The sequence below is a fragment of the Artemia sp. Qi Xiang Cuo genome, chromosome 7 (genome assembly GCF_049724085.1).
Source record: "Artemia sp. Qi Xiang Cuo chromosome 7, ASM4972408v1, whole genome shotgun sequence".
Taxonomy (NCBI): domain Eukaryota; kingdom Metazoa; phylum Arthropoda; class Branchiopoda; order Anostraca; family Artemiidae; genus Artemia; species Artemia sp. Qi Xiang Cuo.
Genome location: NC_142800.1, coordinates 39,140,146 through 39,164,828, shown reverse-complemented (window position 1 = coordinate 39,164,828; position 24,683 = coordinate 39,140,146). Strand labels below are relative to the sequence as shown.

General features: G+C 35.3%; 1 protein-coding gene across 3 annotated transcripts in view; it reads left to right on the top strand.

Moving 5' to 3' along the window:
* Positions 1–24,683, top strand: part of LOC148950256 (cancer-related nucleoside-triphosphatase homolog) — a 121,772-nt gene that overhangs the window by 50,438 nt on the left and 46,651 nt on the right. The window lies entirely within an intron of this gene.

Genomic DNA, 24,683 nt, shown 5'->3' with positions numbered 1-24,683 from the left:
ATAGGCAGAACCTGCTAATTCATGTTTTGGCAAATTCATGATTCATGATGGCAAACAAAACATTAAATTGTAAAAGGTTTATTAATATAAGAAATTTTTTATTTAAATTTGATTTTCAGATAAGATAATAATTCAGATTGGAATTATTGAGAAAAGTGATTATCCTTGTTATTCAATGTGGGCAGGTGCGGATGAAGGTTTTTTTTTTGGGGGGGGGGGGGCAAAAAATTTGGATTATATAAAAAAATTACAGGGTGCAATGTAGGTTGATATGATAAATTTGCATAAGGAGTAAGTTTAATGAACGTAAACTTGAGTTAATTAAGTAAATTATGCTCTTTAATGCTCTTTTTTATGATTTTTATGCCTTTTTTTTATGCTTATTAAAAATATAATAATTATTACTATCGGAAATGAATTTCAGCCCCCCCCCTATATATGCCAATTCAGGGTATATATTTCTACATAAGGGGGGGGGCAAATTTTGTTTCTGATGTAAATCGGAGGTAAGTTTAAACATAAGTTTAAGATAAATATTCAGATTGGAATTATTGAGAAAAGTGATTTTCCTTGTTATTCAATGAGGACAGGTGCGGATCAAGGATTTTGTTTTTTTTGGGGGTGGGGGGGGCAGAAAAGGTGGATCCAATAAAAAATTTAAGGGGGCGCAAAATCGGTTGATCCGATAAACTTGCGTCAGGAGTAAGTTTAATTAACGCAAACTTCAGTTAATTAAGTAAAGTACACTACTTTAGGCTACACTAGGGGGCGTGCGCTCCTTCGCCCCCTCTCCGCTGGATCAGCCACTGAATGAGGGGAACTGGTATTCCCTTTTAAAATGTTTTCAACTATGCAAGATTCCAATGGTACACTTTTCATATTTATCTGACACTATTTTTGATGTGCTTTAGTCTTTTTTTAGAAATCACCATAAACTTTTTTTTGGAATAAACTTTTACTTTTAAAACGAACCAAAATAATAGTTACCATTCCTGAATCAATGTCCCATGGCAACTTTTTCTTAATAGTAATTTTTTTTCAAAATTTTATCCTTTGAAACGAGGCGGGATTTCTTAATTGCTTTTGACAGCTGTTTTTGTTTGAGAAGCCGCATATTGATTCCTTTTTTTCTTTATTTTAGCAGTGAATCAAAAATGGAAGGTTGTATCAAAAATAAATCAAGTTTGGTTCATTCTAATGAAATAAAATAAAATAGGATGAATATGAAATAATTTGTAAACAAATTTGGGTTATATATTTCGGCTCAACCGAATTGTTGTTGTCATTTTAATGACAAAAAATATCATGTTAATAGCGGGAAACTTGATTTTAATAACTGAGTAATGGGAAATTTTCTGCGGGAGAAAATTTGTACTAGGGGGCCGGTTAATTGTGGGGAAACTTCCATAAGGGATGGAATTTCTGTTTTTTCTGGGGGAGTTGGGCTAAACAAAAAAAACATAATTGGGTACTTACGCATTATGCGGGCACCGCATAATTTACAAGTCTGACCATTATTTTTTTTTTTGGGGGGGGGGGTCAAACCCCAAACCCCCCCCCCCGGGGTACTACCTGGGCCCAGGGATCAAATTTGCTAGTTTACAAGGAAACCAGTCCCGAAACCAGTCAAATACGCTATTTGCAAGAGATTACTATAGATAAATGACTTCAAAGCCGTGATTTCTCACTAAGTGTCAATATTTACACCAGGGATTTTTGTGGTTTAAGGGGGGGAAAATATCTAGGTTAGGTTTGGTTACGTATTTAATATATGGTATGATTCCCTCCCCCCCTAATGTGCAAATATATAGCCCAAATTTTTTTCTAAATTATTATAAATTCATCCTATTTTATTTTACATTTTTCCTATATAATTTGGGCGGGGGCTTTCCCCCTAGATTTGTCACTCCGTTTTGCAAAACCCATAAGCTAACGGATAACAGCTAATGGTGGCGGATCCGGGGAGTGGTGAGGGGGCGCGTGCCCCCTAGCGAAGTCTAAGCATATCATATTCTTGATGCGCTACTTGAACGTCAAGTAAAGTGTATTCTTAAGAAAATTTATTTAAAAAAACAAAGTTTTTCCGAAGGAAGCAAAGAGCAAAGTTGAAACTTAAAACGAACAAAAATTATTACTTTTACAGCCTATCTAACATATATCAATAAAACTAGTACAAATAAACCAACTAATTGTGTTTCTCTATGCTTTTAGGATTATAAAAAACTAGCGCTTTACTGAAAACACAAAAGTCAAGTATAAAAAACAGAATTATTGATTTAAGAATCAAAATTGAGCATGTATCCTAACAACACTAAACGAATCGAAAAGGCATTTCATAGTCTTACACCAGTCCCAATACTATCAAGATGGCTTTACTTCAACTTGTTTACAGACTAATTGTATGTCCTTTGCAGAACCAAAACGAGAGCCAGTCATTGAACTCAGCCATTGTGCAGAAGTAATACCAAATTAAATGTAAAAAAAAATAAAGCAAAATCCTAATCTGGATTGTTACTTTATCTTAAAAGGGATTGATCCGAAAAGGGATTGATAATATTTGTATTCTGTAAAACGCGTCCTTAATTGTTTTGCTTTTACTGTACCAAAACTCCTATATTATTTTACGTTTTCAATAAAGCGGTAGTTTTGTATAATCCTAAAAGTATAGGAAACATAATTAGTTGTCTTATTTGTACTAGTTTTATTGATATATGTTAGATAATCTGTGAAGTACTCATTTGTGTTCGTTTTAAGTTTCAACTTCGCTCTTTACTTCCCTCGGAAAAACTTCGTTTTTTTTAAAATTAATCAGGGAAAACAGCATGTCCATTTTGAACTCCAATGCCACTTCTGAACCCAAACTGAGTGTCGCTGAGGGAACAGAACCCTTTCAAGAAGTTTACTAATTATCGAACAAACAGTAATTGTGTACGTAGCTCTAGTTTGTTATCGTGTTTGGTGGCCGAGTTTCGAGGAAGATGTTGAAAGGTGTATAGTTATTGTGAGCCTTTCCAGAATAAAATAGTGGTACCAATTCAAGAAAGTATAGATCAAAGTCACGAAAAATTTTAATAAACATACAAAGTAAATACTATTCTCATCGAAAATGCCAAATTAAGAATTTGTCAAAGTCTGCACGGGGATAGTGGTGGCAAAAAATACTAGAAGGGGGAATGCATGCTTGGGGGGAAAATATTTTTGAAATCTAGGGGCACAAAACGTTTTTTTTTAGTTTTCTTGATGAAAATCTCAAGAAAAAGCCATTCCTAAATGAAAGTACCAAAAAAGATGTTTTTCCAAACATAGGAGGGTGGCAAAAAAACCCGAATGAAGCAAATACCCCTGCTCCCCAATTGACGGCACTACACATAGAATATACACGTATAAATTTTTCTTGTCCTTTTATATCTTCAAAATTCTTATAAAACAAAAAATTGCAAAGAAAAAAAGAAAGTTTTGTTTGTCTTCGCTGTTTTTTGTTTTATCATGATTAGCCAGTGTGGTCTCAGAAATTATTTACAAAATTCTTATTTTACATTGTCGTGTACAAGGAAGAAAAGCGATAAGGTTGTTTTATTTGATGTTTTCCAGATTTTTTTATTTGTGAATATTTCATTTGTGTATTTGACTAGTTCAAAATTTCAATTTGAATTAGTTCATTAAGAAATACAGTGAACAAGCTATGCCAAACGATGAACAAGATACGTCATTTCAGTACAGACTGATTAGTTGTTATTTCCAGCTTATCTATTTTTGTTCATTGCATGACTTGAGCTTGATAACAATTAAATAAAAACAATTTATTTTTCAAGATGAAAGTAAAGAGTGACATTAAAAATTTAAACGAAAAGAAACTATTGCATATATGAGGGGGGAGGGGTATTCCGTGGGGAGTATTTTCGGCAGAGGAGCATTTTCTGCGGGGTAAATTTTTGTGTGGATGGGGGGGAGATTTCCCGTTTTTTTCTGTGGGAGGATTTTTTTTATGGGGGGGGGGGTAAACAACTAAGTCCTTAGAAGCAGCATGAAAAGTCAATAATTTTTCAAAATTCCAAATTCCAATTTTCAATTTTTCAAATTTGTCAAAATTCCCTTTTTAATTTAAGTTTAAATTTATTTGTTTAGTTTAGTTCTTATCTGTTTTAAGTTTTAATACTACCCCGTACTTATAGATTGAATTTGTCTATTTAATTTACTTATCTAGAAACCGCAAACAATATTTGTTTTTGTTTTTAAATATTATAATGAATTTCTGAGATTAATGACTTAATAAAAAATTGCTACTGGTATTTACAGTTCACATGTATTCACTATTTTTCTTTCTTTTTTTTTGAAAACAATTTTGAAGTTTTTGCCGCAATATCAGCAATAAGTGTTTTCAGCTATTGGTTCCAATCCCGGGCTGTGGCTCTGGATCTAAAACCTATTTTGTAAAAGGCTTGATTTACTACGCTGATACAAGCCCTACTTGAGCCTGAAAACGAAGCTAAAACCAATTTTGGCTCCCAAATTTTCGCAACGAAATTCCATTTTGTTTTTTCCCGAAAAATCCACGAATCTTGAAGACTTTTCCCCGAAAACTCCCCGAATTTTTAAGACTTGTCCCCGAATTTAAATTTTCGAGAGTGGAAGCCCTGTATAGTATACCTGTATGATGCGTAAACACCAAATTTTGTTTACCTAAATTTTTTTTACATTTTTACAATTCACACAAACATTTCTTTTTTGGTAGGGGGGGGGTGTTCAAATCCCCCCTCCTGGGTACAGCCTTGTCCAAGGAAAAAAATTTGCTATTGTACAAGGAAACCAGTAACGAAAAACCTGTCAAATATGCTATTTGCAAGAGACCGCTATCCGGCCTGTTTTTTCACTCATCAATGTGCTAAGTTCTTACATCTTTTGTCAGAAAACGCTTAAAAGTGAAATCTTTGAACGAAGATCCTACATCTTTGGTCCTTTTTGTGCAAACGTCTTTCATCATGCTGCTCTGATCAGCGGTCTGAGAACAATGATGAGTAGATCATCAAAGTTCTCTCATCATTGTTCTATATGGCAAAACAGTGGCGGTCTTCACACTTTTTGCTAATATCAGTGAGCTGTAAGATCTTATTTTGGCTCACCGTACATGAATAATTAAAACAAAATTTGCATATTAATTTTACTTTTTTTGCTAAATGGCTTTCTCGAAATTTTGTTCTTACGTAACTTACAAATTAACTTGCGTAACGAACATCTATATTTGTATGTTTTATTACGTATATTAGGGAGTTTGCCCCCTAGTCGATACCTTGCTCTTTACGCTACAATTCGAGTTTTGTTCGAATCACAAACCCCTGAATCCCAAAAGCCGGTTAATTAGAATATATAGCTATTTTGAAACTACTAAAAAAAGACTAGTGAAATGGGCGTGGTATTGACTTGGGGGCAAACCCCCTCATATACGTAATAATTTCTGTCTGTTTTAAGTTTTAATGTTGTTCCTTACTTTAAGTTGAAAAAACTATTTTTTTTATTTAATTTCTGATCGTTTTTTAAATAATGCTGGGAAATCCGGCGCTCCCTTCATAGAAATGTCCCTTCCCCCAAGGAAACATCCTCCTTGGAAGAATCCTCCCCTATAACCCTGTCCTCCACCCTCCATCAGAAAAGAATCCCTCCTAACACGTCTTTATACTTCCTATTAACCAATATTATATCTAAACAATGGGCAAAGTTCATAACTTCCAGCCCTTCCCTCGAGACCTGTGGGGTATTAAGTCATCATCAAATACATATTTATTAGATATTTGACTATGCTGAACAAAATGACTATCTCAAAATTTTGATTCGGTTAATTTGGGAAAAAAATTAGCGTGGGAGAGGGCCAAGTTGCCCTCCAATTTTTATGGTCCCTTAAAAAGGGCATTAGAACTTTTAATTTCCGTTCAAATGAGCCCTCTTACGATATTCTAGGACTACTGGATCGGTACGATCACCCCTGGGGAAATAAAAATAAAAAAAAATAAATAAACATCTGTGATCATTCTTCTGATTAAATAAAAAAAACAAGTTTTTTTAAACTGAAAGTAAGGAGCGACATTAAAACTTAAAACGAACAGAAAGTATTCCGTATATGAAAGGGGCTGTTCCCTCCTCAACGCCTCGCTCTTTACGCTAAAGTTTTTTATTGTTTTAAAAAATAAAGTTGTGAGACAGAGTCAAACTTTAGCGTAAAGAGCGAGGCGTTGAGGAGGGGACAGCCCCTTTCATATACGGAATAATTTCTGTTCGTTTTAAGTTTTGATGTCGCTCCTTACTTTCAGTCTAAAAAACTTGTTTTTTTATTTAATTTCTGATCGTTTTTTAGTTAATGCAGCTTTTATTTGCATAAAAATTTTACTTTTCTTTTGCTAAATGGATGTCTTTACAAATTAACTTACGTAACTAACTTCTATATTCGTATATTTTTCTTCTGGCAAAAAATACAAAGTTGCAGATTTTTGCAGATATGAGCTTGAAACCTATGTAATAGGGTTTTCTGATACGCTGAATCTGACGGTGTGATTTTCATTAAAATTCTTTCACTTGTAGGGGATGTTTCCCCCTCTTTAAAAAATCGAGTAAATTTTCTCAGGCTCGTAGCCTTTGATGAGTAATACTAAACTTAATAAATTTTATATATTTAGGATCAGCATTATAAACACATTCTTTTGATACATTTATTGACATCAAAATTCCGTTTTTAAAATTTTCAATTACCATTGAGCCGTATCGCTTGTTTTTTTATTGTTTTTTTTTATTACGTATATGTTAATACGTATATGAAGGGGTTCTCCCCTTAATCAATACCACGCTCTTCACGTTAAAAGTTAAAAAAAAAATTGATTCACAAACCCATGAATCACAAAGGCCGTTTAATTAGAATAGATAGCTCTTTTGAAAGCACTAAAAAAAACTGTAGCGTAAACAGCGAGGTATTGACTTGGGGGAGAACCCCCTCACATACGTTATAATTTCTGTTCGTTTTTAGTTATAATATTCCTTCTTACATTTCAGTTGAAAAAACTTGTTTTTTTATTTAATTTCTGATCGTTTTTTAAATAATGCTTGGAAATCCGGCGCCCCCTTCATAGACGTGTCTCTTACCCCAAAGAAACATCCTCCACGGACATATTATCCAGAGTAACCCCCTCCTCTAGCCCCCCCTCCAGAAAAAATCCTTCCTGAAAAGGGTTGTATACTTCCCAATAACCAATAAATAATGCTGGCAAGTCCGACGCTCCCTTCATGGCACTTTCCCTACCCCCATGAAAACTTCCATCATGAACAGATCCTCCAACATAACCAACGAGCCCCCCTTACCACCCCCCAACCCAAAAAAAACCACCTGAAAATTCTGTATACTTCCCAAAAACCAATACTATATGTTAACATTGGGTAAAGTTCATAACTTTTAGCCCTCCCTCTGGGAACTTCGGAGGATTAAGTCACCCTAAAAGACATATTTATTATATTTTGCGACCATGTTGAACAAAAAGGCTATCTCAATATTTTGATCGGGTGACTAGGAAAAAAATGAGTGTGGTAGAGGGCCTAGTTGCCGTCCATTTTTTTGGTCACTTTAAAAGGGCTCTAGAACTTTTAATTTCAGTTCCAATGAGCCCTCCTACGATATTCTAGGACTACTGGGTCGATACGATCACCCCTGAGGAAAAAAAACCCAAATAAACACGCACCCGTGATCTTTTTTCTGGCAAAAAATGTAAAATTCCACATTTTTGTGGATAGGAGCTTCAAAACTCTACAGTAGTGCTCTCTGATACGCTGAATATGATGGTGTGATTTTCATTAAGGTCCTCTAACTTTTAGGGGGTCTTTACCCCTTTTTTCGAAAATCAGCCAAATTTTCTCAGGCGCTTAACTTTTGATGGGTAGCACTGAACTTGATGAAAGTTATATATTTTAAATCAGCATTTAAATCTGATTCTTTTGATGTATCTATTGGTATCAAAAACCCGTTTTCTAGAGTTTCGGTTACCATTGAGCCGGGTCGCTCCTTACTTACAGTTCGTTACCACGAACTGTTTGACCAAAAATACAAAATTCCACATTTTGGCAAATAGGAGCTTGAAACTTCCGCAACTGGTATTTCTGATACGCTGAATCCGATGGTGTGATTTTCATTACAGTTCTATGACTTTTTGGGGTGTTTCCCCCTTTTTTCGAATATAAGGCAAATTTTCTCAGGCACGTAATTGTTGATGGGTGGGACTAAACTTGATGAAAGTTATATATTTGAATTCAGCATAAAAATCTGATTCTATTGATGTATCTATGGGTATCAAAATTCCGGTTTTTAGAGTTTCGATTGCTATTGAGCAGGGTCACTCCTTACTTACAGTTCGTTGCCACGAACTGTTTGGAAAAACCTTAAATTTTAACAATTGGTAACTTACAATAACATAGAGATTACTGATACAGATGTATCAGTAATCCGTCATCCCCCCCCCTTATCGCCTATTATAGGCGTACCTCAACTTTTCCCCTTAATTTATTACTATTTTATTCATGATGAAATTAGGCCTTAAGAAATGTTTACTGTTGCTATCTGACTAAAATGGCTTGTTTCACCGATGGTTTTAAAATTTGGTCAACTGTCATTTTTCATTCGAGAATGATAGAATTGTTTCACTTGCCCAGAACTCCCGTAATATTAATTTATAATTAAGTCAACGGTTTGAAAGGGACGGGAAGAGTAAATGATTGTCTGGTTAACAGGCATGCAAAATCAAGTATCAGAACATTTCAAAAATGAAAGTGAAGAGCCAAGTTTGCATTTTTAGAGGAAAAGTGGAAGCGATAATGAGAACAAGTCCAAAATGAAATCAAGTAAGTATATGTAAATATGACGGCACTAGACCCTTAGGGCCCATCCAGCAGTCCTGATCTCTGTTTTGTAATATAACATAACAATAACAATAAATTATTTTTGGTACTTGTTAAATATTATCTTGTTACATTGGCGCCCATAAGGAGTGGGGGGGGGGGAGGGGGGGGGTGCCCACCCCTGGCTGAATGACGGTGTCATATATGCCCTCGGGGGATACCTTACAACCCTTGCCTTTTGTGTTTTCAGTAAAGCGCTAGTTTTTTATAATCCTAAAAGCATAGAGAAACACAATTAGTTGGTTTATTTGTACTAGTTTTATTGATATATGTTAGATAGGCTGTAAAAGTAATAATTTTTGTTCGTTTTAAGTTTCAACTTTGCTCTTTACTTCCTTCGGAAAAACTTTGTTTTTTTAAATAAATTTTCTTAAGAATACACTACTTGACGTTCAAGTAGCGTATCAAGAATATGATATGCTCAGACTTCGCTTGGGGGCACGAGCCCCCCTCACCACTGCCCGGATCCGCCCCCAGGAGCGGTGAGCCGTTAGCGTATGGGTGTTGTAAAACGGAGTGACAAATCTAGGGGGAAATCCCCCCGCCCAAATTATATAGGACGAAGGTAAAATAAAATAGGATGAATTTATAATAATTTAGAAAAAAATTTGGGCTAGGCCTATATATTTGCACATTAGGGGGGGGGGGGAATCATACCATATATTAAATACGTAACCAAACCTAACCTAGGTACCTTTTCCCCCTTTAAACCACAAAAATCAATCGTGTAAATGTTGACACTCATTGAGAAACCACGGCTTTGCAGTCATTTATCTATAGCGATCTCTTGCAAATAGCCTATTTGACAGGTTTCGTGACTGGTTTCCTTGTACAATAGCAAATTTGTTCCCTTGGCCACGGTAGTACCCAGGGGGGGGGGTGTAGGGGTTTGACCCCCCCCCCCCAAAAAAAAAAAAAATCATGGTCAGACTTGTAAAATATGCGGGGCCCGCATAATGCGTAAATACCCAATTATGTTTTTTTTTATTTAACCCACCTCCCCCCCGAAAAAACAGAAATTCCATCCCTGATGGCAGTTTCCCCCGAAAAAACCAGCCCCCTAGTACAAATTTGCTCCCGCAGAAAATTTTCCATTACTCGGTTATTAAAATCAAGTTCCCCGCTATTAAAATGATATTTTTTGTCATTAAAATGACAACAATTCCGTTGAGCCGAAATATATAGCCCAAATTTGTTTACAAATTATTGCATATTCATCCTATTTTATTTTATTTCATTAGCATGAACCAAACTTGATTTCTTTTTTATACAACCTTCCATTTTTGATACACGGCAAAAATAAAGAAAAAAAGGAATCAATATGCGACTTCTCAAACAAAAACAGCTGTCAAAATCAATTAAGAAATCCCGTCTCGTTTCAAAGGATAAAATTTTGAAAAAAATTACTAATAAGAAAAAGTTGCCATGGGACATTGATTCAGGAATGGTAAATATTATTTTGGTCCGTTTCAAAAGTAAAAGTTTATTCCAAAAAGAAGTTTATGGTGATTTCTAAAAAAAGTCTAAAACACATCAAAAATAGTATCAGATCAATATGAAAAGTGTGCCGTTGGAATCTTACATAGTTGAAAACATTGTACAGGGGAATACCAGTTCCCCTCATTCAGCAACAGATCCAGTAGGGAGGAGGTAAAGGGGTGCACGCCCCCCTCGTATAGCCTAAAGCCGTGTAATTTACTTAATTTACTCAAGTTTGCGTTAATTAAACTTACTCCTGACGCAAGTTTATCGGATCAACATATTTTGCACCCCCTTAATTTTTTATTTGATCCACCTATTTCCCCCCCCCCCAAAAAAAACAACAAAATTCTTGATCCGCACCTGTCCTGATTGAATAACAAGGAAAATCACTTTTCTCAATAATTTACTTCTGTAACTATGCAGTGTCGAAGTAACGGCCAAAGAATGATAAATTTTCGCGTAGCTATCCCAGGTGTTCGTTTTAGGTAGTGGTATCATTGATGTTTTGATAATTTTAAACGTCTGATAAAGAAAGGGTGATGATACTCTATTTGAAGTTTGAAGACAGAATAGAATTTTGTCAAATTAGGCGCATATAAAAGCTTTAGTTAAGAGAGAGGTTTGAAAAATTAATTTCCGGCGAAGATTTCACAGTAGAGTATGCATTATGGAAGTTTTAAGCTGAATTTTTGTGCTTTCAGTAGGGATTCTTTTCTGATGGGGGGGGGGGAGGAACGGGTTACGGGGGAGGATTCTTCCCTGGAGGAAGTTTCCTTGGGGGAAGGGACATTTCGATTAAGGGAGCGCCGGATTATTTAAAAAACGATCCGAAATTAAATAAAAAAACAGTTTTTTAAACTGAAAGTAAGGAGCAACATTAAAACTTAAAACAAACAGAAATTATTAGGTATATGAGGGGGTTCGCCCCCTAGTCAATACCTCGCCCTTTTCACTAGAGTCTTTTTTTAGTGGTTTCAAAAGAGCTATATATTCTATTTAACCGGCTTTTGTGATTAATGGGTTAGTGATTTGAACAAAACTCGAATTGTAGCGTAAAGAGCAAGGTATAGACTAGGGGGCAAACTCCCTAATATACGTAATAAAACATACGAATATAGAAGTTCGTTACGTAAGTTAATTCGTAAGTTATATCAGAACAAAATTTCGAGATAGCAATTTAGCCATAAAAGTAAAATTAATGTTCAAATTTCCTTTTAATTATTCATGTACGGTGAGCCAAAATCAGAATTTCATCAATTTAAAAATGTTCAGACATGAAATAAAAAAAAATTAACTGAAAGTAAGGAGCAACATTAAAATTTAAAAAGAACAGAAATAATTCTGTATATGAAAGGGGCTGTCCCCTCCTCAATGCCTAGCTATTTACGATAAAGTTTTAATCTTTTACAAAAGTTAATTTTTAAAACAATAAAAAACTTATTTTAAATAACTGCCATAACCACGGTACCTCCCCCCCCTTAAACCCCAAAACCAGCGTGTTAAAAGAGGGGAACTCACGGAGAAACTCCAGCATTGCAAGATGTTATCTATAGAGGTCTCTTGCAAATAGCCGCTTTGACAGGTTTCTTGTTACTGGTTTCCTTGTACAATAGCAAATTTTTTTCCTTGGACAAGGCTGTACCCAGGGGGGGGGGGGGGGTTGAACACCCCCCCCCTCCCAAAAACGAACTGGTTTTCTGCCGTGGAAAAATTTAACAAAAATTGAGGTAAACAAATTTTGGTGTTTACGCATCATGCAGGTATACTATACAGGGCTTCCACTCTCGAAAATTCAAATTCGGGGACAAGTCTTAAAAATTCGGGGAGTTTTCGGGGACTAGTCTTCAAGATTCGGGGATTTTTCGGGAAAAAACAAAATGAAATTTCGTTGCGAAAATTTGGGAGCCAAAATTGGTTTTAGCTTCGTTTTCAGGCTCAACTAGGGCTTGCATCTGCGTAGTAAATCAAGCCTTATACAAAATAGGTTTTAGATCCAGAGCCACAGCCCGGGATTTGAACCCATAGCTGAAAACACTTATTGCTGATATTGCGGCAAAAACTTCAAAATTGTTTTCAAAAAAAGAGTTTTAGTTTTTTTTGTTTAACCCATCTCCCCCAGAAAAAAACAGAAATTCCATCCTTTATGGAAGTTTCCCCACAAATAACCGGCCCCCTAGTACAAATTTGCTCCCGCAGAAAATTTTCCATTACTCGGTCATTAAAATTAAGTTCCCCGCTATTAAAATGATATCTTTTGTCATTAAAATGACAACAACAATTCCGTTGAGCCGAAATATATAGCCCAAATTTGTTAACAAATTATTGCATATTCATCCTATTTTATTTCATTTCATTAGCATGAACCAAACTTGATTTCTTTAGCAGTGCCCACATAATGCACCAGTACCAATGTATTACTACAAGTTGACAAGACTATGCCCCTCTCCATAGAATCCTCAAAATCTTTAATAGGCTAATACTTTCAAAGATGGCCATTTGTTGGGGTACAAAATTCGGAAAGTGGGTTATGCAAATCATTTGAAACCAGAAAGGATTTCTTAATTGCTTTTGACAGCTGTTTTCGTTTGAGAAGTCACATATCGATTCCTTTTTTTCTTTATTTTTGCCGTTTAGAAAAATTGATGTGAGACTTGGCATGTATTGAAGTGACATGTTTGACCAATATTGATGGGGCATGTGCACTTAATTTTGATTGAATTCCGATAATAAAAATGAATTTAAGCTAAATTAAGACATCAGGACGAAGGATTACGGAGTATTCTTTTCTATAAGGGGCTATATTTCGGTCACGTATATGCAAGATTGAAAGCGAAGAAATAATAAAAGGCGCCTTTTCACGGTAGAAAGTTCAATATTTGTCTTTAATAATGCCAAAGCAAAAAAAAAAACAAAGAAAAACAAGCAGATTTTTGGTGTAGCTGCTAACGAGGAGGGGGATTAACAAATTTTTTATTGTTTAACAAAAATAAAAGTTGTGAGAAAGTCAAACTTTAGCGTAAAGAAAGAGGCGTTGAGGAGGGGATAGCCCCTTTCATATACGGAATAATGTCTGTTTAAGTTTTAACGTTGTTCCTTACTTTCAGTTAAAAAACTTGTTTTTTTATTTTATTTTTGAACGTTTTTGAATTGATGCAGGTTTTGATTTTGGGTCACCGTACATGAATAATTAAAACAAAATTTGCATATTAATTTTACTTTTATTTGGTTAAATGGCTTTCTCGAAACTTATTTAATTTTATTTACAAACGTTTTCATTAGTAATAAAGATTCATAACTTAAAAATTAACTTACTTAACAAACTTCTAAATTCATATATTTTTAATATATATATTAGGGGCCTCGCCTACTAGTAAATACCTCACTTTTTAAGCTAAAGTTCGAATTCTGTTCCAGTTCTTTAAAAATGAACACTTAATCACAAAGGCCGTTATGTAGAACAAATAGCTCTTATGAAAGTACTAAAAAATCTTTGGCTTAACGAGTGAGGTACTGACTAGGGGATGAACCCCCCCCCTCTGGGTCCACGACTGTCATGGGTGCAGAGGTAGGTGTAACCTATTAACGAAAAAACCACACCCAAGATTAAAAAACAGTTAAAAACATTTTGAAAAAAATTACAATTAAGAAAAAGTTGCCATGGAACATTGGTTCAGGAATGGTAGCTATTATTTTGGTTCATTTTCAAAGTATAAGTTTATTCCTAAAAAAAGTTTATGGTAATTTCTAAAAAAGCCTAAAACACATCAAAAATAGTGTCAGATCAATATGAAAAGTGCACCATTGGAATCTTGCATAGTTGAAAACATTGTACAGGGGAATACCAGTTCCCCTCATTCAGTGGCAGATCCAGCGGGGAGGGGGCGAAGGGGCGCACGCCCCCTAGTGTAGCCTAAAGTAGTTTAATTTACTGCATTAACTCAAGTTTGCTTTAATTAAACTTACTCCTGATGCATGTTTATCGGATAAACCTCTTTTGCACCGTCATAATTTTTGTATTGGGTCCACCGATTCTCCCCCCCCCAAAAAAAAATAAAATCCTTGATCCGCACCTATCTCCATTGAATAAAAAGGAAAATCACTTTTATCAATAATTTCAATCTGAATATTTATCTTAAACTTACGTTTAAACTTACCTCCGATTTACATCATAAACAAAATTTGCCCACCCCCCCTTCTGTAGAAATGTAGACCCTGAATTGGCATAGATAGGGGGGGGGCTGAAATTAATTTAAGATATTAATGATTGTTATATTTGTAATCAGCATAAAAAAAGGCATTGAATGGTGTATTAACTTTATTAACAAATTAATAATATTTTTTTTTATGTATTTAACATTTTTTTTTTGAAATTACTTTTAGCCCCCACCCTATATATCACAATTATGGGTATATATTTTCACATTAGGGGGGTGGGGGGGGGAAGTTGTAACTTTATTATCATTTATAAATAAATAAAATTACCCCACACCCCTCCTGGGAAAATATATCCCCATAATTGTTCTAGATTGGGGGGGGGTATAAAATTATGTTCCAACAAAAATGATTGCTATATTCTTAAAGAGCATAAAAAAGAGCATTAAAGAGCGTAATTTACTTAATTAACTCAAGTTGGCGTGAATTAAACTTACTCCTAATGCAAATTTATCAGACCAACCTATTTTGCTCCCCTTATTTTTTTTTTATTATATCGACCTATTTCGGCCCCCCCCCCCCCCCCAAAAAAAAATCCCTGATCGGCACAGGTTCAAAATGAATAACAATGATCATCACTTTTCTCAATAATTCAAATCTGAATTATTATCGTGTCTAAAAATCAATTTTGGTATAAAAATTTGTAATAAACCTTTAAAAATTAATTTTTCATTTGCTAAATGGTGATTTACAAACTGCAGCTATTTCGAAATTAGCTTGGCCGAGATTACAGCGTATAGAAAACAAGACTGGGAAAACCAGTTTTTTTGCTGGTGGCCGTGAATAGGGAGACTGCTGGTCCGGAATAGGCAATATTGCGTCATAACTATATACAATGAGCCGTTTGTATGTCCGACTTTAGGCGGAATTGTCACTTGTTAGTATTTCAAAAATAGGCAGCGCTGTACTAGGTTTAACTATTTGAATTAGTAACGTACTTGTTCACAAAAGAAACAGGATTTTAACTGTAAAAAAATTAAGTTTCTAGGAGGTATAATACAGTAATTAGAGTAGTTTAAATGTTAAAAAGTTTTCAAAGTGATTAAAGCGTCCGACTACTGGGTGTCTTACCCTAACAATTAGCCTAGTGTCTAGGGACATTGAGTGGCATATATCAACCTCCCAGGATTGTGCTACTGGCTCACTATTCTGTAAACTAGGCTAAATAAAAAGGCAATGTATGCATTTCCATTTTGCCTATCTAGCCTAGGTCATCTAGGTGATTTCATGGGATCCTTCAGAAGTTGATATTCATGAACTTGTATGATATTTTAGAAAATTGGATAGGTTTCAACCAAATTTTGCAGACAGCTACGCTATTTCCATAGACCATCTGGCCAAATAATACACGATCAAAGGAATCCAATGTGTTACAGCTAAATATGGAAAGAAAATACGTTATCATTATTGAGTTTAAAGGTGAAATTGTTAATCTATTTGCACTTAAGTGTTTTGATTCTAAAGACGCTTATCTTGAAAAGAAATTAAAAAAATTAGATAAAGGTATGATTTTAAAAGTTATTGAAAGAAAAATAAAGATAATATAAATTATTTAGATATTGATATTGAACTACCCACTAAATATTAAATCATATTAAATTATTAAATTTTATCATCAGTATAGTAAGAAATTCTTATTTCACAAGACCTGTTTTGATCTTATAGCTCGTAAAGGAAAATTGTAAAAATGTTACTGCTTTTCATCTAAAATTATGTAAAATTGAATTTAAAGGGGTTAAAGTGATGGGTGATCTAAGTGGGGCCTAGAACCCGTGTTCACATTGTGAAAAAGTGTAAAAATGAGACCAAGTTTGATTTCCAAGGACCTATTTTCATTTTGAATGTAGGGATGGAAAATATTCAAATTGTGCAATATTTGATGTTAAAATGATGTAAAATAGACTGAAAATATGTAAATTGATGGATTGATCTAGGTGGGGCAGAATCGGAAACACCTTTTTGGATTCACTCACTTTGGACAGAATTAATTAAGAGCTTTGAACATGAATTAATTCAGTGACCCTAGCTAACTCATCTTTAATCAGCGATAATTTATCAAAACCCATTCCGGTTCAAAAAATGGCAAAGAGAGTATGCCAGGAATGCAGATTAAGAGTTACTATTAACTCTATTCAGTGCGGTAGCTGTGAGTTTTACTTCCATGAACATTGCTCCAGTATAGAACGTTCTAAGTGGTCAAAACATTGGGTTTGCCTAGATTGTACTACAAAAGAAGATACTAATGAAAAGGTAGTACCCTTTAATGACTCTTTGCGTTGTTCCACCCAGACCCCGTCTACCCTTATGACACCTCCACGTCACCCATCGGGAAGTGACCTAGTCAAAATTTTGACGGAAGTGAGGTCATCACCCTTTTCGTCTCTCAAATCAATTCCCTGCCAAACCAGTTCCATGCCCCAGGACAGTCCCCCTCAACCACGTCCAATGTGTCCTGCCAAACCAATTTCGTTTCAAAAACAACTGATTTCAGTTGCCAAACCCCTGAACAGGCTACAGTATTCAAGACCTGTGCTTCCTGCCAGTCCAACTTGTTAAACCATGCCCCTGCTGCTCCTAAAGCAAGACGCCTCCTATCTTTAATGGAGCGGTCATTATCATTGGTGAGTGACCTTGAAAATATTGGTATAAAAATGTCCACCCTAACCAGTTCAAAAAGAATTAGAGATGGTAGCCCCCCGTCTTTCCCCATCCAAGAAAAGGAGAAATCCCCAAGTTCTGTTAAAACCAATATTAAAACAAGACTTATTGATGCTAATTGCGCTCCTGATAACATCATCAAAAATCAAAATTTAACAGAAGACAAGGTCAACGACAAAATTATAGATACGAATCCAGTGGTTTCCGGTTCAACTAAGATAAAAAGACAAGTTTATGTGTTTAAAGGATTAAACTCTCTTGGTTTTAATCCCTTCTCTGGCACAAGTGTTCAAGGTCAAGTTCATTCTGAAATTGACCCTAATTATGCATGTAAAACTAGGTGTGAGTTCAATACTAGTGATGAACTATCCAGGAAACAAGTTAATGCCAATAAAGGTGTATGCAAATATGCCTGGAGAGAAATTTGCAAGAAGGAAAAATCGTGTAAATACCTTAATTTTTTCAATAATTATAATTTTACGAATTAATGTAGTGTCCCTGGGTGCAAACTCTTGCATTCCAGGGTTTGTGACAGTTTTAGAAGTGGGCTTTGCTTTTGGTGAATGCAGTCAAATTCACTTGAAATATGGATACAAATACTTTAAAAAAGCCCTTAAATAGTGCCGAAAAAAATTTAAACCCACAGTCAGCACCCCCTCCAATTCCTTCTCTCATCAGTTTGGACCTGTCAAAAAACGATTTACATCAAACCTTCCCACCATTACATCAAAGGTCAGTGAGATACAAGCAGTTCAGCTCAGCGAAAACAAATTCTCCCCCCTCCAACAGTGCCAAGAAAACTCTGTCAAAAAGGGAGAGTCACCGAGCCTGTCATCTAACACACCAGTGTCCATTGAAGCACCACCACCAGCTCATTCCGGGGAATTTAAGACCCCCACCGTATTCTATCACCACAAAGAAGACCCTACTTCCATCCATTCGGGTTATGGAAGTATCGAATTACGTGACTCTAGTGTAAACCAGTGTTTTAGTTCTAACTTATGTCCCCCCAAATCCCTACTTAATAATATCCCCATAATTTGTCCGCTGTCCTCCTTTTCTCTCAAGCCGGGTCCAGCCCCGCCTTTTAATCCTGCTTCTCAAACGAATCCCGAAAAAGATGCCTCTCCTCTCCCAGATCCACGGTCCTCCCATTCCCCACTGCCTCCCACAATTAACAAACAAAAAATAACCCTCTTTAGTAACCGTTTTACTTTCCCAAAGTTGCTTGTTACGAACGCCGAAAGCCTGAATTTCAACAAATTGATCGAGCTAGAGGCCCTCTTTCAAGTAAACAAAATTGATGTAATTGCCGTAACTGAGGTTCAAGCACAGAACCCTGATTTATTGAAAATTAATAACTACTCCCAATTCATAAAACTTCGTCCCCATGATCACCCCTCATATAAAAAGGGAGGTGGAATACTATTATTTGTAAATAATTATCACTTTCCTAAATCAATTCATACTCCCAACCTTTCAGATTACAATGAAATCATTTGGGTAAGGGTAAGACCCAATGTTTTACCCCGCCCCTTTAATTTGATTGTATTTTACTGCTTCTATTATTCCCCAAATCAAAACGCTGCACAAAGACAGTGATTCTACCAACAACTGCATAGTAGTGCCGACTTTATCCTATGCAAATTCCCGAACGCCGGTATTTTCTTTGTAGGTGATGCTAATGATCTAAAGTTAAATCCCCTTTGTAGTTCCCTAAACTTAAAACAAATAGTAAAAATACCAACTAGAAAAGGAAATTCAACCCTTGATTTGATTTGCACCAATATGCAGGCTTTCTATACCCCTCCTGTCCCTTTGCCCCCGTTACGAGGAAGTTACCATTTTTGTTTATTAACGAAGCCTCTCAATAGCTTTAATCATACTTTTTCTGTTACTGAGTTCTCTTATCGCCCAATTTCCAATGATGGCCTTTACGCATTTGGATCTTGGATTGCCAATGAAAACTGGCTGGCCCTCAAAGGAAATAAATTACATTAATTTTAAAGTCTTCGAATTCCAAAATCTGATTAAAACAAAATACATAAATTCCTTCCCTGTGAAAAAAGTAAAAACATGTTCTAATGACAAACCATACATTACTAGGCAACTGAAAAAACTAATTAGAATTAAATTGAATCTACTATAGTGTTGTAAAACATCCGAAGAGAACTCACTACATAAATATATAAAAAAAGAAATACGTAAATCTGCTTCTTCATATTACAAATGCAAAGTCCAGGATTTATTTTCTACAAAGCCAAAACAATGGTATAATAGAATAAAGAAAATTTTCGGAAAAACACATAATAATATAAATTTCTGTGTCCAACCAAATTCTCCAGTGGATATCAATTATTAAACCAGATTTCTCTCTTTCACTGCTAAAAGTGTCCCTCCCCTTTCTTTTGGCAGCCCTTAAGATCTAAACTCATTAACAATCCCCATTATTTCAATCTTGGATGTAGAGCCAAAAATTAAGAAAATTAAAAGTGTAGTACATGTCCATTAGACATTCCGATTGTACTAATTAAAGCCTTTGCCGACAATCTCTCAGAGCCTTTGTCCTTACTTTTTAATGAAATTACCTCTACTGATAAATTTCCAAATTGTTGGAAATTAGGTTTTATTACTCCCGTAAAAAAGAAAGGTAAAAATCAAGATTTTGATGGTGTCCGTCCCATTACTCTTACTCCAGTTTTTTCGAAGTTATATGAAAGCTTTTTAGCTGAGTGTTTGAATGTAAAAATAATCCCAAATGTTGACCAAAGACAATTCGGAAACCTACGCTCTATATCTACTACCCACTATCTTGTTCACCTTATGGACACAATATGCTAAACACTCGAAAAACCCAATACCTGGCTCAATGTTATCGCTGTTGACTGCAAAAGCTTTGATTTAATCAACACAATATACTATTAGAAAAGCTATCTAATGACTTTCAAGTTGACCCTTATTTAATTAGAATAATTGCGTCTTTCCTCTCTAACAGAACGAAAGTCGTGAAATACCTGAATGTATATTATGATCCCCTCTCAATGTATAATGACGTGCCCCAGGGAACCCTCTTACGTCCAAATTTATTCCTTACAATGATAAATAACCTTGGTCTTTATTTCCCAGACAGATAGAAATTCGTTGATGATCTAACTGTCTTAGAGACATATTCCAAAAATTACAAAAGCAATCCAATGTACATCTTGGAATCGATATCAGCCGAAGCTCTTGCTGATGATATGAAAGTCAACCTTTAAAGTCAACTGTTCTTACTATTATTTTCCTTAAAACTCCTCCTTCTTTCTCCTGTCCAATCCCCCCTGAAATGTCCGTTACCACTATGAAATTACTGGGCGTTACCATCTCTAGCGACTTAAAATGGGATTGTCATATTAATGACATCTTAAAACGTGCAAATGCCGCACTTTCCCTCCTTAAACTCCTTAAAAAATTTTAATGCCCTAACTCGCACTGTTTGAGAATTTTCCTGTCACTTGTACGTCCAACCCTTGAGTATGCCTGTCCTGTTTGGCATCCTGGCATTTCCATTGAATTGTCGGACAGAATAGAGGCAGTACAAAAAAGGTGCCTAAGAATTATCTTCAATGAGGGTAAAGTACCTTATATTTCCCTTCTTTGGAGAGCTAATCTTGTCTCCCTTAAGAAAAGGAGAGCAAAAATTACCTTGCGTTTCGCTAACAATGTTCTTCATTACTTTCAAGTATCATCAATGGTGCCTGAACAATAGTTACCTTCTCAACACTATCTCCCGCGGGCTGTTTCAACAAAATCCTCCTCCTTGCCCAACTACGGAGGAACCCTCAAATATAGAGCCGCCCTTTCACCCCTTACATATCTTACTTTTTCCCCCCCTGGATCTCCGCTACCTCCCCCTCCCCCTCAATCACTTTTTACCTCATAGTTATTAATTTTAATGCCCATTTCGGAATTTTGGAGGTTTTATATTTTTGTTTTTCAGTCACAAAATAAATTTTTTTTTTTTTTTAATTCTACTTTAGCCCCGTTTTAATTTTGCTATTTTTTTTTTTTTTGGGGGGGGGGGGCATTTTTGCTGACTTTACATTGGCCTTCTAATTTTATTAGTTTAGTTTGTACTTTGTTTTTAACGTTTTTACGTATTTGACATTGACCCTTTTATAATTTTCTGTTGTTGTTTGATTGTTTGTTTTTGTTGTTCTTTTTTCGCCGTATTTGACGCTAAAGCGCGAATTCGGCCCTTTTGGGCTTGTGATAGCCGTTTTTCAGCAATAAATCTTATCTTATCCTATCTTATCTTACTAATGTGTTAGTCTTTTTTTTTCTTACCAGGGCACTTTGTATAGAAGGAGTTGTCGTAGAAACTTCGAAAGGGGCTCATTCGATTGGAAATTAAAAGTCCAGTACGCTTTTAAATAGTCGAAAGTGAATGGAGGGCAACCAGCCCCCCACCCCATCACTTCCCAAATATATTCAATCAAAATTTTGAGATAGCCATTTTGTTCAGCATAGCTGAAAAGTCCAGTAATTATGTTTTCGAGGATGACCCCCTCACAGTCCTCAGGGCAAAGATTGTAAATTATGCCCCGGGGGCATAAAAGGTTTTTATGGAATGGGTGGTTGTGTCAAGCTGGTTATGTTTTGGAGGGGGGAGGACATTGGATTGGAAATAACAAGTTCTAGTTCCCTTTTTAAGACTCAAACTGACTGGAGGGCAATTAGGCCCCCCCCTCGATGTCCTCTTTTTCCCAGATGCTTCGATAGAAACTTTGAGATAGCCATTTTGTTCAAAAAATGGTCTAAAGATCACATAACGAGGCCTTCGGAGTTGACATCCCCCACGTCCGGGGGAAAGGGTTGTAAGTTATACTCTTGGGGTAAATAAGCTTTTTATGGAAAGGGCGATCGTGTAAAATTTAATGGAGCCTCATTTGATTAAAAATGTAAAGTTCTAGTTCCCTTTTAAGAGTCAAAAGTGATGGAGGGCCACTAGTAAACCCAACCCCCCCCCCTCCCCCCCGACGCATTCTTCTTCCCAAGCGCATTATGATCGAAATTGAAGTAGCCATTTTGTTAACAATAATCCAAAGAACATAACGATGCCTCCAAGGTAAACAACCCGTCAGAGCCCAGTGGCAAGGGTTGTAAGTTGTGCCCTGGGGCATACAAGGTTTTGACGGAATGAGCGGTCGTATAAACTTTGGATGGGGCTTATTTGATTGGAAGTCGGAAGTTCTATTGCCCTGTTTAAGATTCAAAAGTGAATGGAGGTTAATAAGCCAAATTGAATAGAGGGCAATCAGTCCCCTCTCCCCTAGCCTATCATTTTACAAAACATATCCAAGCAAACTTTTAAGAGAGCTATTTTGTTCAGCATTGTTGAAAAGTTCAGTAATCATGTCTTTGAGGATGTCAACCTCCTCACAGTCTTCAGGGCAAGGGTTGTAAGTTAGGCAATTCGTTCATTGCTGACATATTAATTGAAAAAAAAACTTTCGGAAAAAGAAGTTTTTTAAAGAAAAATAAAGTCCACATTAAAGTCAAGGTGATAAGAAGTAGAAAACTACAATAACTCAAACTCAAAATGTCAAGCATTTAATATTAAACACAAAATAAAACCCGAAATGAACAGAAATTAAATAAAATATCATAGCAAAAAACATACAACAGGTACTAATAAGAACGAATACATCAATCTTAAAACGAGGAAAGTTTAAGTTGAATGTGTAACTCAAGCTTAAAACCAACAGAAGTCTGTTGATATCGAAGCATAAATGAAACCGAAAACGAATAGAAATTGAACGAACAATCATAGCAAACAAACGTATAATATATAAATAAATAAATCTTAAAACGAGCGAAACTTAAATTGAATATGTAAATAAAGCTTGAAACGAACCACAATCTCTACAAACAAGAGTTCGAGTTTTGTCTCCTTCTCTCACTTTAAAAGTCTAAAACCTACTGCGTAGTTGGCGCTTTACTGAAAACTTTATGTGTCTTGAACAACATTTGAAAGTACAAATTCAATCCAACTGAATATAGGTTTGATAATTTCAAATAAAAAGTTTGATATTCAAACTGAATATTAGGGATGGGGGCAGTATCCCAACTCTTGTGTGTAGTGGAACTATATTTGTCTTGGATAGTCTTGGAAATAACTAATAAAATCAGACTAAATATTTGATACCTAATGATATTAATTGCTGAAAGCTCATTAGTTCAAAATTTAATTTTACTCTAATTTTCATGTTTATTTTCAATATTTTTAATAAGTACAAAAGAAAATATTTGTAATATAATTCGTTTTCGGCGCCAGTGACGCAGTAGGTTTTAGACTTAATTGTAGGTTTCTGTTTTTGCTGATCTTAAGTTTGATAGGGCCTTTACTTTTCTTTAAAAAACTTCTTTTTTCGGAAAGTTTTTTTAGATTATTTTCTGTTCGTTTTTGATTCCAAAAGTTTCAAGTTTTTCAAAATGCCCTATTTTAAAATAATTTGTATTCAAAAATATATTAAAAGCTTTGGCAAGAACTAATAAAATTAAACTGAATATTTGACATATAATGATGTTAATTGCTAAAAGCTCACCAGCTCAAGATTTTGTTTCACTCAGGACCGGATTTAAAGCTTTGACGCTTTAGTATAGACAAACTAAAGTTTGGCCCCAAAACAAATTGCAACATAAATGATTTTTACACCATGTTGTAGAGAAAAAAAAAAGCTGAATCACATATCCAAAGTTGCACATTCTAGGCCAACGCAAAACTGTTTTTTTTGTGCTTTTTGTGTCAATTTTTTAAGTTTTTTCTTAAAAAAACTAACTCTCGGTAAATGTTCGTTTTTCTGTATATGAAGTTCCGTCCCGATGTAAAATGAAGAGCTGAGCCCGAAAATGAAAGCAAATTTGATTTACAATGTACCAGAAAAAAGTTTCATAATAATCAATATGTGATTTTACCCTTCTCATCGTTGTGACCTTTTTTTCACCATACTATCAAATGGCAACTATTCTGACATAAAAGGATAAGCTGATCCCCCAAAATCAAATTAACCTGATTTAATGCCTACTAGAAAACCCGCTTCATATTCATCAATATGCAGTTTTTTATTGTCATTTGACATGTTTCTCTTAGCTCTTATTGTCCACGAATTCGTCGATTGTTGGTAAAAACAAATTGCAACAGAAATTATTGTTCCACAATGTTGTAGAGAAAAAAAAGCTGAACAACCATATCCAAAGTTGCACATTCTAGGTCGACGCAAAACTAGTCTTTTTTTTGCGCATCGTGTCAGTTTTCTTACCTAACAAAAAAAAAAAAAAAAAAAAGTTCCGGTAATTGTTCGTGCTTCTTGAACTGAATTATTATTCCGATGTAAAAAGACGAGATGAGTGCGAAAATCGAGTCA